We start from the raw sequence: 7,050 nt of genomic DNA, 5'->3' as shown, positions 1-7,050 counted from the left end.
TCTGTGGACTGCCGCCTTGCCTTCTGCTTCACAGGGCACACGTTGGGGCACACGTTGAGGTGATGCTCGATTACGCTCCTAGCGATCCCCGCCAACTGGTCAGGCTCCCAAGCGAATACCTTCTTGTTTGCGTGCAGGAACCTGACCAGGGCCTCCTCCTGCTCGGGCTCGAGGTTGGCGCCTATGGTGAAAGTGGCATTGGTGGACCCGTCCTCATCGACGGGTACCTGCTTTGTTTCGGCCTTGTCTTGGGTGAACAACTGTTTCTTCTTGGCGGGTGCAGCCCCCTTGGGCTCGAGGTTCTCCGAGTCGGTGGGCTGTGCCGACGCCGCCGTCTGGAAGGCGAGCTTGAGCACTCGCAGCGCGTCTCCGGTGTCCCCGTGCACGATGAGGACACCGCTGCTCCCGGGCATCTTCATGAGGTTGTACGCCGGGTGCGTCGCGGCCATGAACTGAGCCAGCGCTGGGTAGCCGAGGATGGCGTTGTAGGGGAGGCCGATGGGGGCGACGTCAAAGTCGACCAGCTCCATGCGGAAGTTGTTGTAGGTGCCGAAGGTTACTGGGAGCCGGATCTGTCCCAAGGAGCTGGATGATCCGCCCCCAACGCCTGAGAAGGGCCGGCTGGGTTGCAGCCGTTCCAGGGGTATGTAGAGGAGGTTGAAGGCCTCAACCGAGAGCACGCTAAGTCCCGCACCGCCATCGATGAGAGTTCTGGTGACGGCCACCTGACAGATGGTGGAGGTGCACAGCATGGGGAGCGCACCCGAGCAGGCCGAGTTGGAGGGGTGGTCCTCCGAGCTAAAGGTCAGGCCGGCCTTGGGCGCCGCCCGGTCCGGGAGAGCCCCCTGCCGCGTGGAAGCGGTGTTGACCCGGCGGATGAACGGCTTGACGTGGTGACTTGTAGGCGGCACCTGCGAGCCGCCCAGGAGGGCCGCGACGACCGGGGGTGTTGGTGTAGCGTGGTGGGCGGGGGAGAGGTTGCGGAGCTCTTCCTAAGAGGCCATGAAGGCTGCCGGCAGGTGGAGCAGCCATGCGCGCGGAGCGCCGGTGAGGGCCATGGGGAGCCAGCTGGCTATGACCCTATCGTCACCTCCGGCTTCGAGGATGGCCTCCTCGTACGCCAGCAAGAAGGCCAGCGGATCAGTCGCGTCGCTGCAGCACGGCGGCGTCGTTGGCTTGAACTTGTCCGGCCACCGTACCCATTGCAGGGCTGGGACCAGGGCTCTGAGCCCCCTGGCCCCCGTACTGGCGTCGGCGGCCGGAGCGGGTGACGCACTACTCATCGCAAGGCAGGTCGTGGCGGTGGCGGAAGGGAAAATTCCGGTGCACCCCTACCTGGCGCGCCAAATGTCGGATTTCGGGTTCTGGCAGACCCTTGAGGTTCGAACACTGGGGTGCGCGCGGAGATTCTGCCTCCTACCTACCTGCACCCCTCCGCCATGTTAGGATCTGAACTACGGAAAGAACAACGCAAGAGACACAAGGTTTATACTGGTTCGGGCCACCGCTGTGGTGTAATACCCTACTCCAGTGTGTGGTGTGGTGGATTGCCTCTTGGGCTGATGATGATGAGCAATACAAGGAAGAACAGCCTCACGAGGGTCTGTTCTTGGCTGAGGGGATGAACTGCTAGGAGGAGTTCAATCACCCTTCTCTCTCTCTCTCTCTGATGCTACCCGATCCGATCCTAGCTAGTTTCTCCCTTCTTGATTACCTTCTTCCCCCCCTTTCTACCCTGGGGGTGGCTAGTCCTATTCATAGGCAAAGGCCCTGGGCCTCTTCCCAAATATTGAGCGGGAAGGGCGCCAACAATTGGCCATTTTGAAGGGGGACATCTGGTACACTTATCCTGACTAAAGTTGGTCCTCGCCTGCCAAAGGCTCTGGTGGTGACGCTGGCTTGGGCTCCACAATGACTTCCTTCCTACCGTTGGAGTGGTCTTGGTATTGTTGCACCGAAACGGGTGCCTTTGCTTGATGCTCTCGCCTGCGCTTGCCCCCTTTGCACCAAAGAGGAAAGGAGGACACTACGCGGGCTGGCGCCCGCCTGGCACCCTTGGTCGTCATGGCTTGCGTCACGGGCACCTCGTGAGGTACCCCGCCTTGATCTCTCCGCCTCCTCGCGAGCCAGCCCGACGAGGCCGTGCCTGAGGAAGCTCCGTGTCGTCCGCCCCGCGAGGCTTGGCCCCTCGTGAGGGTCTTAGGTCTGTGTTGATGAAGATGGGCCGCGTTGGGCCCCCTTTTGAGCCACGCCGCAGGCCGCAGGCAGGCAAGTCTGGGGACCCCCGTTCCCAGAACGCCGACAGAACTGCAAGGCAGTAAGCTCAAAGGATTCTTGGAACAAAGGAGAGCAGTTCAGAGAATATTGTAATAACAAGATCAATGGGATAGAATGTAAGATTGGCAAGTGTGTGTAGTTATCCATAAGGATATTTCGGTGGTAGGGAATTGCAAAGGCAACATGCACAAAGTCTCGAGAGAAATATCATAGAGTATCTTCGGAATCTTCTGATGCAGCAGGCGATCATCTGAAATGAGGGGCTCTCCGAGCGGATGTGATCACGAGATCCTAATGTTCGAGTTAGTAAAACCATTTAACCCGAATAGAAGAGGGATCGGCGTCCCAGAGTATAGATGAGGAATAAAAGATCCTAATATCACCCAATGGCGACGTGGGCCCATGGGCCGTGCAACCATGTTAGTAAAATAGTTTCCATCGACTAGACTCAACTTCGGCCAAGGAGTTGGAAAGGGAGCTACCTACAGGCAGTTGGCTCTGATACCAACTTGTGACGCCCTCAATTCAATCGTACACTAATCATACACGCAAATGTGTGCGATCAAGATCAAGGACTCACGGGAAGATATCACAACACAACTCTAGACACAAATCAAAATAATACAAGCTTTATATTACAAGCCAGGGGCCTCGAGGGCTCGAATACATCAGCTCGAATACACAAGAGTCAGCGAAAGCAACAATATCTGAGTACACACATGAGTTAAACAAGATTGCCTTAAGAAGGCTAGCACAAAAAGCAACAATGATCGAAAAGGCAAGGCCTCCTGCCTGGGAGCCTCCTGACTACTCCTAGTCGTGTGCGGTCTTCACATAGTAGTAGGCATCCTTCGGGTAGTAGTAGTCATCAGTTGCGTCGTCTGGCTCCTGGGATCCGTCATCTGGTCGCAACAATCGGGTATGGGGGAAAAGAAGTAGCAAAGCAACCGTGAGTACTCATCCAAAGTACTCGCAAGACTTACATCAGATCTAAACTAAGTATGCATCTGTATCAAAGGGAAAAGGGTTGTATCTGTGGACTAAACTGCAGAATGCCAGAAACAAGGGGAAAGGCCTAGCCTATCAAAGACTAGCATCTTCAAGCATCTTCAAGCATATAGAACAGTATAGATCAACATAATGTAAAGTAGTAGTGTTATCAACCTCGGCCAGAGATCCTTTCTCGACTCCCTGCGAGAAAGCAATCCCAGAGCCATACTATCCAGTTATCATCACAATCCAATTCTCATCACCATCCAGTTCTCATCACAAGGATCCAGTTCTAGTTGTATTGATCGGGATACAACTCCAAGTGTCCGTTACCGTAGGACAGGCTGTCGATAGATGTTTTCTTCCCTGCAGGGGTGCACCAACTTACCCACCACGCTCGATTAACTTCAGCCGGACACACTTTCCTGGGTCATGCCCGGCCTCGGCCAAACAATACACCGCAACCCGACCTAGGCTTAATAGAGAGGCCAGCACGACGGACTAAACCTATGCCCCCAGGGGTCATGGGCCATCGCCCCGGGAACTCCTGCACGTTGCGTGGGTGGCCGGTGAGCAGACCTAGCTACCTCCTTCAACAAGGCAGGAGCTTACGCAGTCCAACCCGGTGCGCGCCGCTCAGTCGCTGACGTCTATTAAGCTTCGGCTGATGTATATGACGCAGAACGCCCATACTATGCCCACGTGATGGTTAGTGCTATCAGGCCAGAGGCCCCTCGGATCAAATATCCAAACCATAGTGGATTAGGAGCACGCGGTAACGAGCAGAGACTCACGATCGATGTGACCCCGTCGCCCTGTCTCGAGTACTTGTGGCAAGGGCTAAGAATGCCCGGCCACGCCTCGTAAGTATCTCGCGGGCACTTTCCAGGTCAACCCGACTCCACATCACTCACTATAAGCTCGCGCGGGTACCCCTCAGGGCCGACCCATCTTTAGTAACAAGGCTCAGTGCAAAGTCATAGTAACCATAGTAACTGTGTGTCTAACACCAAGGGGAAAACCCGAGGAATCATCCCCAGTGAATTCCACTCGATGTTGTCATCAAGGTGAACGTAAGAGGATCCACCCTCGAGGTTCACGCTTGAGGGGTTGCACGACAGAGCCGTATCAGAAGTGGTTAAGGAGGAAATCACCCTCGATGACCACGACCGGATAGCTACACTACAGAGGACTCATCAGGAGTGATGTAAGAGGTTCCACCCTCGGCACTCGATGGTAACTCTGCAGAGTCGTACAACTAGGTGGGGTGATGTGCGGTGTCGGGGCCTGGACGTCGATCACATTGATCGAGTCATCGAACATAAAGCAAGGCAACTGGGACAAGGTGGGGTCACTGATGGATCTTTAACCAACCTATACTAAGTAGTTTGGGATAAGCAGGTAAGGTATGAAAGCAGGTAACAAAACAGGCTATGCATCAGAGTAGGATCATACAGAAAGCAGTAGCAGTTCTAATGCAAGCATGAGAGGGAAAGAAATGGGTGATATCGGAATGCTCAAGGAGGGTTTGCTTGCCTGGTTGCTCTGGCAAGGAGGGGTCGTCGTCACCGTAGTCGACAACAAGGGTACCGGCAGCGGTCTCGGGGTCTACCGGAAAGAAGTAACGGAAGGGAACACAATAAATAGCAGTGCAATCAAAACATCACAAGGCATAACATGACAATACGCGGTGCTAGGGGTGACCTAACACGGTAGGAGGTGATACCGGCGAAGGGGGGAAACATCCGGGAATGTATTCCCAGTGTTCCGCTTTTCGGACAGATGAAACGGAGGGGAAAGTTGTGTGTTCGCTATGCTAGGGAGGCATGGTGGACGAACGGGCTGCGCATCCAGGTTCGTCTCGTCGTTCTGAGCAACTTTCATGTACAAAATTTTTTCATCCGAGATACGGTTTAATTTCTAAGATTTTTCAAAGATCTAACAATACCCGAAAAATTCCTGAAATTTTGCTAAGTCTGAGAATTCGTCAGCTTTTTTAAACATCATTTAGCGGTTTTCCGGAGGCTATAGCTATTGTTTTGTACGTCCAATGATTTTGTGCCTTATATCAATTGTGAGCATTTCTCTGCGATCTACATGTTAGTAACAAGTGCAGCTATGTTAGCATCCATTTGCTTATTCACGACTTTGTTTGAAAAGGCTACTGCAGCATTTCTGTTTTCTGCTTTTCCGCTCATAGAATGTAGAAATTTGTGATTTTCTTATGATTTAAACCAAGCATCAAATGGATTTGGTCCAATGGAAACATCTGAACATTGTCAAGTGTACTACCTCCCCAGAATATTCTTTCTCCTGCTAGTAGATGTTTAGCCACTGTTTAGGGGCTGTTTAGAGGGCTAGGAAGTGTAAAATCAGTGAAGCTAGCTAGCAGCGCTGCGCTAGTAGCAGCAGGCAGCAGCGCTAGAGGCAGCAGCAGCACGATGCGTGATCGGGGGACGGATGGCGTGATGCAGGGGGGAGGCACGGGCGAGCGCAGGCGGGGCGTGCTGGGCGCGGGCCGGAGCGAAGCGCGGTGGGGAAGCACGCGGGCGCGCGCGGCGGTGCGGGTGAGCAGTGGCAGAGGCGCGGGTCGGCGCGCTCGGGGGCGTGGCCGGGCGACGAAGCGGATCTCCGGGCGCGTCCAAGGGATTTCGCGGGCGGCGGCGGGCGCGTCGGGTACGCCGTCGACCATATGTCGGGGCAGGGCGGCTCAGGTTTGGCCTCCCGGCGGGCACTTGGTCCGCGAGGAGCTGTTGCTGGATGAGGGCGACGGCGCGAGTCAACCCGAGTAGGTAGGAGGCACGGGGGTGGACGGTGTTATCGGCTCGGCGATGTCCCGCGGCGGTCACAGCTTGGGTTGGATAGAATTGAAGCCACGGGCACTGCCATCTACGGGGCGCACGCGCTGCCCTGGATCCCCAGGAGCATGGCAATGGTGTTAGTTTAGTACGGAGCTAACTACAATAGTGGCAACAGACATAGCGGCGGAAGCAGAGCTTCGGACGGGGCATGGTCACGGCAGCAGCTAGCCAGAGGGCGCGTGCGGGGCAAAGCGAACTATGGGAAATGGGGGAACGCTCACAGTGGTTCTCGCGGGCGAGTCGGTGAAGCCGGGGGAGGCCGGAGTGAAGCAGTTCAATGAAAACGGCAGCGACCACAGGAGGAAGAAGAGCTTGATCTTGTCGTTGCCGGGGCGCTAAGCTCGAACCGGCCCTTGTAGCCGAAGCAGCGAAGCTCGACGGAGCTCCAGGGCAACCTCCTAGCCCGCGGGATGCAACGGTGGCCGCAGGGGCGATGGAGTTCTTGGCGACGACGGTGGTGGTCGTGGCGGATCTGGGCGAGAGAGAGAGAGTGACGAGGGAGAGAGGGGCGTCCAGAGGGAGTGAGGAGTGGGGAGTGGGTGGAGATATTTGGGAGACGCGGTGGCTTCCTTATCTCGTCTGGCGACGCTGTAGCAGGATTGGTCGGCGAGGTGGCTTGGCGGCAACGCGCGGCGCGGGCGTCGGTCGGCTGAACAGGGAAGGAAAGACGACAGCGGAGGAGCTGGGCCAGCTCAGGTGGGAGTTAGGCCCAGGGGAGGAGGAGGCCGTGGTGGGCTGGGCTCCAGGCACTGTGCACTTAGGCCCAGTCTCCAATGGTAGTCTAGGCCCTTTTTCTATTTTTATCTCTGCTTTATTTCTAGAGATAGTTTTGCAATAATCTGAGCCATCAAATGACTTAGTAAAAAAATGTGAACCTTGGTCACATAAATACTATGGTATATACCTCATAGCCATAGAATGT

General features: G+C 55.5%; 1 long non-coding RNA gene across 1 annotated transcript; it reads right to left on the bottom strand.

The window, feature by feature from the left end:
* Positions 1-2,888: 2,888 nt before the first annotated feature.
* On the bottom strand, positions 2,889-6,746 carry LOC123188076 (uncharacterized). The gene is made up of 2 exons (XR_006494334.1): positions 6,350-6,746; positions 2,889-3,179 (listed from the first exon to the last, which is right to left on the bottom strand). It is a non-coding gene; the product is annotated as an uncharacterized lncRNA (long non-coding RNA).
* Positions 6,747-7,050: the final 304 nt, after the last annotated feature.

This window comes from Triticum aestivum, chromosome 2A (genome assembly GCF_018294505.1).
Source record: "Triticum aestivum cultivar Chinese Spring chromosome 2A, IWGSC CS RefSeq v2.1, whole genome shotgun sequence".
Classification (NCBI taxonomy): Eukaryota; Viridiplantae; Streptophyta; class Magnoliopsida; order Poales; family Poaceae; genus Triticum; species Triticum aestivum.
The sequence above is the reverse complement of the archived record's forward strand: the minus strand, read 5'-3'. Positions and strand labels throughout refer to the sequence as shown.